The 12,046-nt window shown below is 34.2% G+C and overlaps 1 protein-coding gene across 1 annotated transcript in view; it reads right to left on the bottom strand.

The window, feature by feature from the left end:
• Nucleotides 1–9,712, bottom strand: part of LOC129216861 (angiotensin-converting enzyme-like) — a 77,654-nt gene extending 67,942 nt beyond the window's left edge. Inside the window, exon 1 of the mRNA XM_054851076.1 lies at nucleotides 9,587–9,712. The gene's annotated coding sequence lies outside the window, so the exon portion shown is untranslated. The remainder of the gene's footprint in view (nucleotides 1–9,586) is intronic.
• Nucleotides 9,713–12,046: the final 2,334 nt, after the last annotated feature.

Raw genomic sequence — 12,046 nt, 5'->3', positions numbered from 1 at the left:
GCTACCTGCGAGCGGAAGGGTAGAACGGCCTGGGAATAATGAACACTTGACGCAATTTCGTTTTCAAACATCCTCATGTAAATATTAGCCGATCATCGAGCAACCCTCGTGTTTCAACAATGAAACTCGCGCCACGGCATGATCATTTGATAATGTGTTTTGGTAACGTTTGACATGTAGGGGAAGGCTTTATTGTGGTTGTGACAAGGCTGAACTGGATCCAGTAACTTAACTGTTTTACTGGTGAGACTGTGTCATTTCAGGGAAATGAAGAATCAAATAAAAAAATTTTGAAAAAAAAAAAAAAAATAGAACCGACTTCGAAATTGCTCTAAAAAGTGAAAAATAATTTTATTCTTTAAACACCATCGATAATACTTTTAAACATAATTTTTGAAGTTGGCGCAAAAACAAAAAGTAAAATCCATTGTAACCATGCTTCGTTCATATTTTATCAAAACATCATCCAAAGTTAGGAACGAAACATTTATACCGCTACTCAAATATGCTGTCATCAATGCGTAATGCATGTGGTAGTAAAGAAACTGGGCCTGATTAGATTAAATTTATAGTTGTAGTTGAGTTATGGCTGTGAATGATTTTATTGATCGTTTTTGCGGTTTTAAGAATAAAACTATTTTTCACTTTTTAGAGCAATTTTGAAGTCGGTTCTATTTTTTTTTTCAAAATTTTTTTATTTCATTCTTTTTAGTATTAATGTATTTTAGAAATGTTAGGAATTTATCACATAACGAAACTTTACCTTATTTTTTTCATAAAAATGCTCCATACTAAAAAAAAAAACTAAAAACACGCCTTAAACTTTAAGCGATTGACACTAAAAATTTATCTTTGTTCCTCCCTGGAATTCATTTATGTGTTAATTTAATTATAACCATTTAAATATCACGTTTTCTCTAACTAATTTATATTTCACAGCATAGTTGCTTTTTATGCATTCCTGTATCTCCTTACTTAGCCCAGATCATCTGTTATTGGCATACATGATAACGATAAAAATACTACTATAGTTGAAGCAAATCTAACTTAGTAGCATTGTGAAGGCTAAGCAGATCCTAATCACTGCATAAACCTCGCTTCCATGTTAGGTTTACCCCACTATAGAGCAATGACAGTGAAGAAACTTGATGCTTGCTTCAGAAAAGCCTTCATTCAAAATTATCAACACAATTACTATTAATAATGTTGTATGGTATTGCCAAATTTTTGAAACAATGGGCTTTATATTTAATCATTTAATAGGGAAATTGCATGAAATTTACTGTTTTTTGACCATAACTTTTGTTTTAAGGAACAAATATGGTCAAACAAAGTAATGGGACCTAAGTTGAGCCATCCCCTATCCATTAAAAGAAGAATCATCGAAATCGGTTCACTAGGTGAGACGCTGTGAGTGGACAAACAAACAAAAACAAAACATACATACGGTATGAACTGATAACAGCCTCCTTTTTGAAGTCGGTCAACAAGTGGTTGAAAATTACCGCTATGCAATGGAGTTAGTCAAAATTTCAACAGTAGACCCTATTTTTACACGGGTTTATTTTACGCGGCTTCGATTACAAATTCGGCCGGAATACATTCAACCCATCACGGAGCGGCTTCAATATCATTCAATATTCATCTTGTTTACTAGTGCCATTGCTGGATTATTGTCGATCTTCGCATTGTCATCTGTATTTTGCTCGAAAAAAGTATTGCAGCAACGATTGAAAATGGATCATGTACGATAATCGTAACCGTCCATCGCAATAGACAAAGATGAACCACCAAAACACTGTCCGAAACGAGACATCCACCAGAAGAAGCTGATTGTCACTGTTTGGTGGTCTGGCTCTCGGGTGTCATCCACCACAGTTTTCGGATCGATCGACCACGGCGGATGTCAACTGTTATCAACGAGACGAAAGGATGAGAATAGGGAAGTTTTCGATTTTTCAATTTTATTTTTATATGATAGAGTAACATGTATGAACATCACAGGTGAAAAAATTTCTGCGATACGATAAGTAGTTTTTTTAATTAATTTTTAAAGTTCAAGCGTTTCTGACGTCAAATGGCACAGGAAGTGACGTCACGCGCTCTTCCGCCGCGAGAGAAGCCGAAGGACGTGCAGTTGGCTTCGAAGACGAAACGTAAGGCTTACCTCCTCGCATTTAAACTCCTCGCGTTTCTGGATCATTAAACCTCTCATCATCTCGGAAATATTCGAATACCATCATTGATGTTACTTGAGGCAGATTATTAGATTGTGCTTTAACGAATCCGGCCTCCACAGTGTGTTCAAAAGGATTATTGAATTTCTAAAAAATAAAAATATCAGCGCGCTCAAAATGTCCGTAGCGAAAACAAGGGATCTTCGGCGGAAGGCTGCCCATTCGCGCCCTGTGAAGTAGGCTCTTGACGTTTCAGAAGAGCGCACTTTGGCGCGTGGATTTTTAAAAATTCATTAAAAATTAATCACGGTGCTTTAAAATTCGGCGATAGTGAATTTTTTAGTTTTGAGGGTCAATTAATAATATCCAGTAGTCAAAATATGAACATTTAATAGGTTGCAACTTCCCTATTCTAGCTATTCCATTTTCTCTCGAGGCAAATTGTCCCTCGGAACAACTTGCCCCACAAAAAGGAAAAACTAGCCCCACACGCCCCTTGAAAATTCAAATTATAGGTTAGACGACGAAACGTAAATTGTTTCAGTGAAGTACATTAGGATGCGCAATCTATATTTGCATAAAAACACCAAAGAAGTAAACACAATCTATTGAAATTCGTGGAAAAAGACCAAAAGGTTCGAAAACGAAAATATCTACACAAGTAGATCAGCGATGCACGTGCTCAGCATTTAACGTACCGTTCGTCACTGGCCCGACTAAAATAGTCACCATTTGTGCGTTCTAACATTCTTTTTCACCAGTTATTAACTAAATCTTCTTTTACTAATAATAAAGCTGAAAGTCTCTCTGTCCGGAGGATGTCTTTAGGATGTCTCTCTGGATGTCTGTGACGCGCATAGCGCCTAGACCGTTCGGGCGATTTTCATAGAATTTGGCACAAAGTTAGTTTGTAGCATGGGGGTGTGCACCTCGAAGCGATTTTTCTAAAAATCGATGTGGTTCTTTTTCTATTACAATTTTAAGAACAAAAATATCATAAGATGGACGAGTAATTTACAAAATTATCATAACGTGAAACCCGTCGAAATTATCATAACGTGGAACCGTAACATGCGTATAAGCCAATTGGCGAGGAAATTCGCCATACATTATTTGTAAATATACAGGCGAACCCAAAGACCTTTTAATTTTTCTATTACGGGCAAAGCCGTGCGGGTACCACTAGTAATATATAAAAATCTTCTGTGCGGACCTTTGTCACCATAAGGCTTTTAAACGGCTGGACCGACTTTGATCAAATTTTTTCTGTGTAATTAAGTGGTGGCAAGCATGGTTTCGAAGCGCGATGGATCGAATCGGAAACGTTTTTGTTAATTAATTAGTTAATTTAAACTTTGGATGGTTATATCTCCCAAATGATTAATATTTATTTTAACCTATTGTTGAGCGAGAACTGAAATAAATATTTAACCCGTTGCCAAACGACAATAAGAAAGCCAGCTCTGCTTTTTGTAATGAAATTTCCTACTGTGATATGTCAATTGATAATAGATATGACGTAGAAAGAGGGAGAGTGAAGAGGGAGTGGGAGTGTGTCTTTATTTCTTGAAAGCAACGATTTTAGGTCCCGAGAACAAATTAGGCAATATATGACGTTTTAAATGTTTTCGTTCAAAACATCGGACCGCAAATCGGTCGGAGTTGGCTTCGCTCACTGATCGGCTGGATTACAGTAACGTGGTGACTTGGCGACTTTGGCTATAAACAATAGAGTTGCGTGATCATTTGTTTACATTTTAGAGCTATTGTTATTATAATTTATTGTATTTTTGTTTATTTAGCGAAATATTTCAAACTGCAAAGAATTGTTGTTTGTTTTTAAAGAGTTTTTATTCCTTTTAGTTGAAGAATGTGTTTATTTTACATCGGGAGGAATGAGTGATTTTCGCTTATTCAGAGAACTGTTTTTACTTTTATCATTTTTTGAAACGATATCCTTTCGATTGTTTTATTCTTTTTCATATGGGGGATGTTGCAGTGAGATTTTCCGTTTGTTCTAGATGGGTAGTTAGTTTTTTACACTTAATATCTGACGACGCTTTTTATCTTCTGAGAATGGCTGAAGGAACAAACCATTAAGTACGAGAGAAAAGATTGTTAATAAAACAACTACTCAGTGGGCATTAGATAAATCAAGTTGTAATAAATATACGCATTCTGACACCAAGCTGCTTAAAGGAAATTTTTTATACTTATTTGTTTCAACAAAACGGTTCGAACACTTGATAATTTATTAAAAATTTTTAACTTTACAATTTACAAAGTTTGAACAGGACAACGTCTGTCGGGTCCTCTAGTATATTTATATTTTTTCTTCACTGAGCTATTTCAAAGGGAACAACTTACCCGCGGAACTTTAAGCCCCTCTCTCCCCTATTTTGCTTTTTTCGCGAAAAAAGCAGTATGTGCTGGATGTTGTGTTTTGGATACTGTTTTCGCGTAAAGTTGAGAAGGTCGTTTATGAATAATTCGATTTTGAGGCACGCGGTAGGCCTGCATTGTAAGCATAGAAAAATAAAATCAAAGTACGGACGTCATTCAACGGTCAAGTGAAAACAATAAGCAATTCGTGCTTGCACACAAACAGAAATAATGCAGATTCTGAGCTTTGCCTTCCCACGGCGATCTACTTGTTTGGACTCATATTTCATCCGAAATCAATCAAAATATTTTAAATTTGCTTTTCATATTTAAAAAAAAAGAAAAAAAAGCAATCAGCATAACAATTTTCTTTCGCTGTTTTTACATCTTTACTAATAATAAAGCTGAAAGTCTTTCTGTCCAGATCTCTGTCTGTCAGGATCACTGTGACGCGCATAGCGCCTAGACCGTTCGGCCGATTTTCATGAAAGTTGGCGCAAAGTTAGTTTGTAGCATGGGGGTGTGCACCTCGAAGCGATTTTTCGAAAATTAGATGTGGTTCTTTTTCTATTCCAATTTTAAGAACAAAACTATCATAGGACGAGTAAATTACGAAATTATCATAACGTGGAACTGTAACACGGGCACAAGCCAACTGGCGAGATATGAAATGATCAAAACATGGAACCGTAACATGGGTACAAGCCAATTGGCGAGAAAATTTGCCATACATTATTTGTAAATATGGGTCATTCCGGTGAACATGGTACATTTCAGTTTTCAAAACTTTTTTTTTTTTCAAAGTCATCTAATCTAACAAAAATTAATGTCAAATAATGGCAAAAGGGTTTAATTTATCTGAACTATAAAAATTAATTAGCTCAACTTGGTATCAATATACAATTTTCTCAGTTCTTTCATCAGAAATGAAAGATTTTGTCCACTTGTTACACATTTAAAAACAACAAATTCAAAATTTTCAATTATTTCTTTGATTTTTTTTTTTTTTGTTTGTTTAATATAAACAAATGGAACATATCTTTCATACAAATGCTTAAAATTTCATTGTAAAAAGCACATTTAAGTTTTACTGCTAATTATCCTACTCAAAAATACAAAAATTTTAAAAATCATTTGAAAAAGTTTGATTATTACATGAAGAAAACTTGAAAAAAGATTGAAAATGGATTATTCTAGTTAGTAATTGTGTAGTTCTATGCAAATTAACCTTTAAATTAAATATTTAAAAAAAAATTACAATCAAATCGGTTAAAATATTACTGTAGCAGAGTGGACACTATTATTGAAGACAGAAGTAATCTCATGTTTAAGCAAAGAAAAGAGATAAACAATGTTTAATTTTTAAATTTTTTTTATTTAATTCAATTTTTCTATGAATTTGTTAAGTTTTTTGAAAAACATCAATAGCATATGGGACTTGTTTACTATTTCCATAAACATTGTCCGCTCTGTTACACAAGAAGTGTAACAGAGTGGACATGTAACAGAGAGGACAAATAAGTAGTTAAAAAAAATTTTCTAAACCTAAACATAAAGTAACAGCTAAAACAGTAATACAAAAGCAAAGAGTAACTCTAAAATTACTACTTTATATGTAATTTAGATTTTTTTTAAAAATTTTTTTAGTAAAATTAATGTAACATAGTGGACATTTTGTTACTCAAATTTTCTATCAGAGACAAAGAATGAATCTTACCTTGCTTGTTGACTGGTGAATCCATAAGGGTTAGCTAAACATGGAGTTTTTACCATCTGGTCATCTCAAAAATATTCCTAGTTTTTTTGTAAAAATACTTTTTTGTTCTTTAATGACTGTAACAGAGTGGACATTTCAAACTTTGTAAACTGTAGGGACAATTGTAAATTCCCTGCATTTTCATGAAAAAAATATTTTTCTAAAAAAAAATTTATTGTTTAAATTGTTACAATAAAGGTGTTGCAATATAATTGGAAATTTCTTTTTGCTATTGCATCTAAGCAATTACTAAAATCACTTTTTAACTGTCTCTGTTTTGAAGCTGAGACATCAAGATTTTTCCTTTTTGACTAACATAATTTTTTTTTTTAATTCCTAAATCAAAATATTAAAAACAAAAAATATCTCATGATACAAAATTGCATGATGAATAAAGAAAAAATATGATTAATTCATATTAACTATCAAATTTTCTGTAAAAAAACCAAAAGTGCCGGACATGAAATGTACCATTTTCGTCGGAATGACCCATATACAGGTGAACCAAAAGACCTCTTAATTTTTCTATTACGGGCAAAGCCGTGCGGGTACCACTAGTTAAAAATATAACAATAATCTAACTTCATTTTATATGAACACATCGATCATTTGAATGTTAGACGAACTACTCTTTTTAACCGTTTGACCGCCGAACTATTGACGGATGATCAAATTTGAGTAATTTTTTGAAATTATGTCTATTTATGTCTAGTAAATACAGAAATAAAATAAAATTTCCAGAAAAAATTTTTTTACTATGATTTTCAGTGTGTTCCATTTTTGGAACATTGGCGTTTTGCATGAAGTTTTTTTTTTTCAGAGAATTTTTTTAAACTAAGAGGTTTTGAATGCGGTTTTTATCTTAGCATACTTTATTGCGGAAAAAAATAATATTTGAAATTGCATTTGTGTACATATCAGAATTCAGAAAATCCAATACAGAAATATCTAATGCCCATCATATGAAAGGAAGCGTTGCTGGTGAAGTCGTTTGTCGCAATGGAAACATTTCTTAGTCGTATTTTTTTGCACACCGCGCAACGTCCTTGGGATGCAGATACAATATAATGTCCGTCAGACACTCTGGACCGTTTATGTAAATGACAACGAGGCCCTGGAGGACTTTCCACTCATACTTTTCTTCTTAGGAGGTGAGTTGTTATTTCTCTTCGGAACTCTAAATGCTTCATCTTGACTTCGTGTAAATCACAATGAAGTAACCAACTAGCTACAACTGAAATATTCAGCGCATTACTAAAAAGATTCCACCACCATTTTTTACTCCTCAAATGAGGTCTGTAGCTCCCTAAAAGTTTATCCAAGACGTCCACACCCCCCATTTCTTCATTGTATCTCTTGATAAGATGAGGTTGTGGCACATCTATCTTGCATTTCTGCGCATTTGAGTAACATTTTACAGATGCAAGTGGCTCATGTGTATAACAATTAGATGCTACTGTAACCACTGCATTATCTTTCCAGCTGCACATGTACACTGATCCATCAGATCGATAGTCAAAATTTCCGCGATCTTCTTTAGAAAGGGCTTTTTTGGATTTCCGTGGACAATGGCCAGTTCGGTTTTCACGAATTGTTCCTGTTGCTCGTACACTTTTTTTTTGATAGCTGAGAAATTAAGTCATATGATGTAAAAAAGTTATCAAAGTATACTTCATGCTTAGACGTGTCAGTCAAAACTGATAATAGATCATTTACAACTCTGGATCCTAATTGCACATCAGGGGATCCTTCTTTTTTGCCTGAATAAATCTCCATGGAATATGGGTATCCACTTGAAGAGCACAGCATCCAAATTTTGAAGACGAATCTTATGTGTTTTCATCTAATAAACATTTTACATGAATGCCGACCGTAGTAGGGAACCATAGATTCATCTATGCTTAATTTTTCATGAAATACACCAAATTGTTGAGGGTTTTTACACAATTCTTCATAAATAAGGAAAACTTTTCTTAGTTTGTCATTTTGTTTTAATTCATGGTTGTCCATCAAATGAAAGTTGTTTTTTATTTTTCGAAAACGATTTTGAGGCATAACTGTTAGTACAATTGGCACAGATGTATCTTCTGCACTGCTCCAATACAGATCTTCAGAAGGAACAGAATGGTACCCACTCAATAGCAACAAACCAAAAAATTGTAGGATTTCATCTCTGTCAACATCTATTCTTCCTCAGTGATATTGCCTAGTTCATCAGGGAGTAATTGGCATATATCTACATCTGACAAATCCGAATCTGACAATGTCTCTAAATAAGCCACAGCGTGTTCTACAGTAAGAAATCTTGTAGACATTTTTTAACATTTATGAACAGTTGGTATACGTCAAACAGAATTTCCTTTCGCCCGAAAACAAAGCTAGCGAATTATTGAACTGCATTTAAAATATGAAGAATAAAACTCTCACTAATATTATTTTTTATTATTACGTGACAATGCAACTGTCCGAGCAGGTGTGGATTCGGAGCCATATAGTCCGTCAAACAGAAGACTGTTATTATTTTCTTTGCTAACGAAACGTCATATCCTTTCAAAATATAAACTTACTTGGTTTTGCCAACATCTACATCAGAGTACATTCAAAATGAGAAAAAAAAAAGAAACATATATTACGAAAAATGAAATTTCCCCTTGGAAGTCGAACGATTTACTTCTTGGAAATTTGACTCCCTAAAAGCGCCAATGTTCCAAAATTGGAACATGCTATTTTGAAGGGGTACACCTTTCGGAAATATCATTGTACATTTCTACAAGCATTTTAAAATCATATATTGAAGTATTTTTCACAACTATAATAAATATCATCACATTTTCTGAAAAAACCAATTTTTGGTAAATTTTATAAGAAAAAGTTGCAAAAAGCTAAAGAAACACTCATCTTTGAAAAATCGCAATAAATAATTGAAAACATATAAACAATCAAGCATGAAATCAAAAAATACTTTGAAATAAGACTAAACTGTGTTAAAAAAAAACTTGTTTATTTTAACGTTATTTCTTGGGAAAATTTTCACTTAAATATGATGTTCCATTTTTGGAACATTGGCGGGTAAACGGTTAATGACATCGATAAACTCGCGTTTTTTTTTTTTTTTTGTCTTTTGACGACAGTGAGGGACTTTTATCCTTCCCTAACTTTCCGCAAAGAAGCAAATATAAATCGCTCGATGAAACAAAGAAAATAAGATGAAGAAAAATTCGATTGTAAAACAAAATTTACACTATAATAGGTTAAAGAAATACTAGCTTACCTTCCTTAAGAAAATCATGCATTCCATGCCGCGTCCGGTTTGTATCAACAATGAACTGACAAAACTTCATTATGACAGACGTTTCTTTTTGAAGCGATTAGCAACCGTACATTGCTTCAACTCGAGAGGAGACGTTTTGAGAGATAAAATAGACTGGAAAAACTAATTACCACTCTTTTTTATTGAACTCCGTGTTTAGCGGCAGCTGCCGTTCTACATAAAAACTTGGCTTAATAGCTGTGCGAGCAGGTGGTAAATGTGCGAGATGATTTGTGAAAACGAATGAGGGTTTAACACATCAACCTCTAACCAACACATCAAAGATAACTCGTCCTCCAGAATTATGCTGTATATGTGCTAGGGACGAGATAACTCGTCTTCCAGCCAACACGTTGTTATATTTTTTCAGTGGGTTCCATTGGTTTTCCTGGCTGTTCTGCCGCGCATAGACGAACATTTAGACAAGGTTTAAAAAGAGAACACAAAATGGCGCCACTACAGTCGGATCCCGCTACAACGCGATCCGACTTGCGCGAAATGGCTATAACGCGAGTTTTTCCATGAGTAATGAATTTTTTATTGCTGATGCAAATTGCTCGCTTGCAGCATGACATTTTTTGGAAAGGAGTGGCGGAGCATTAGAATGGGCTTCGTTGACACTAAATATTGGTTTCGTGAATGGACTTTCATTAATTTAGCATCACTGAAAGCGGAAGTGCACACACTGTATTAGTCTAAACAACGCTTTGCTTTTGTTTATACAAATAACCGCTTTGATTCTTAACAGTTTTTTTTTTCCTTCTACATATGAACGTTGATAAAACAGAATGGCTCCCAAACGAGCACTTTAATCTTAACAGTGAAGCTCGCAGAGTAGTGTCTGAGCAAAATACAAACATCATGAAAATGGAAGCGAGGCCAGAAATAGGGGTGTTCCCACACTGCATAAACCATCATCTTCATAATTTTAAAAATTATAATTAAAATTACTTAATCTACTATTCAGTACTATTTTCATGCAATAATGTACTTAATGTAAGTACCCTACTGTTTAAGTACATTTATCTTATTGATCATTGATTTTGTGCTTCATAACAGAGTAATCATGTTAAATAGTAACGATTTTTCTAAAATACAGTAAAAAATCAGTTTTTTATAAAAGATACGGTAATATATAGTTAAAAAATGGTTTGAAACAATTTGAGGGGTGTTAACACATGTCTGAAATAATTGGGTATGCTTATAAAAATTTTCTAAACATACGTTGTTCCACAACGCGAAATTCCGACTTACGCGAGGGGTCTTGGAACGCATCCCTCGCGTAAGTCGGGATCCGACTGTACTGCGTTTGCTGTGAAAACATTTTCTGATGCAAGCAGGCGTGCGCGCGATCAAACGAGATACCTTATGTGTTGTCCCTTGCTTTGAAAAATATCACAGTGTGGAAAATTTCTAGAAAAAAAATATATAGATTTTGTTTGGTATGCTGTTATTATTCATGAAAAAGTCCAATAAAACTGTTTTCCTTCAAATTGTTTCAAATAATTAGCTTAGCGCAGGGAATCCATATATGGGCTGCCGACGACGCAGTCAATGAGTTAAGTAGGCGTTGAGTAAATGACAGGGACCTGGAACTATAGCCGGAAGCCTGAGCGCTCCGGAGCTGTGTTTTAAATGGAAATCAGGGTCAATGGTGACCCTAAGCACCAAACGCCTTTTTTACATGAAAGTTGATCGTTTGATCAGTGATTTTATTCCTATCACTTTAAGGAACGTCACAAAAAAATTTACTTGTTTATTGAACGTAATATATACAACAGGGTGTCTCCTGAATATCCAGAAAAAGTAATGACCGATTTTTTTATGTAACTGGAAAACATGGAAAAGTTAAAGAAATTTTTTAATTTCTGAAAAAAATCAAGGGAATTTTTACTTTTTGATAAGTCTACAGCAGGGGTGCCCACCTAAGGAGTGTCATGGCGAAGATTGCACCATGAGGGAAATTTTTAGGGGGTATCTTTCTCATTTTTTGGGTGGCTCTTGCTTTTTTGGGGGGGGAGGGGGAATCTCCACGAAATTTATGGGGGTGTGTGCCCTTACTTTTAAAAGGGGTGGGCACCCCTGTGTATAGTATAGGGAAAGTGGGATATGATGACGATATTAAGCTTCGAAATTTTTCTCCCGCTTTAGAATGTGAATTAAAATTTAAAAACTTATAACCACAAATTTTTAAACTTATAACCACAACTTTTTAAAATTGTCTAGTTTAGTATAAACAAAATAAAACTCTGGTTTTCTTCTTTTGTAGTATAAAAAATACGTCATCAAAAACAAAAAGCGTTTTTTGTAATCTTACCCCACCTGTGGGGTTAGGTGACGGACAGCTGAAGGCAAACGCTGAGAGAGAAAATTCATATATTTAAAACAAATATAACCATGTTAAAGTTGTAGGACCAGTAT

Source organism: Uloborus diversus, chromosome 2 (assembly GCF_026930045.1).
Source record: "Uloborus diversus isolate 005 chromosome 2, Udiv.v.3.1, whole genome shotgun sequence".
In the NCBI taxonomy this organism is placed as follows: Eukaryota; Metazoa; Arthropoda; class Arachnida; order Araneae; family Uloboridae; genus Uloborus; species Uloborus diversus.
This window is presented reverse-complemented; position numbering and strand designations above follow the sequence as displayed.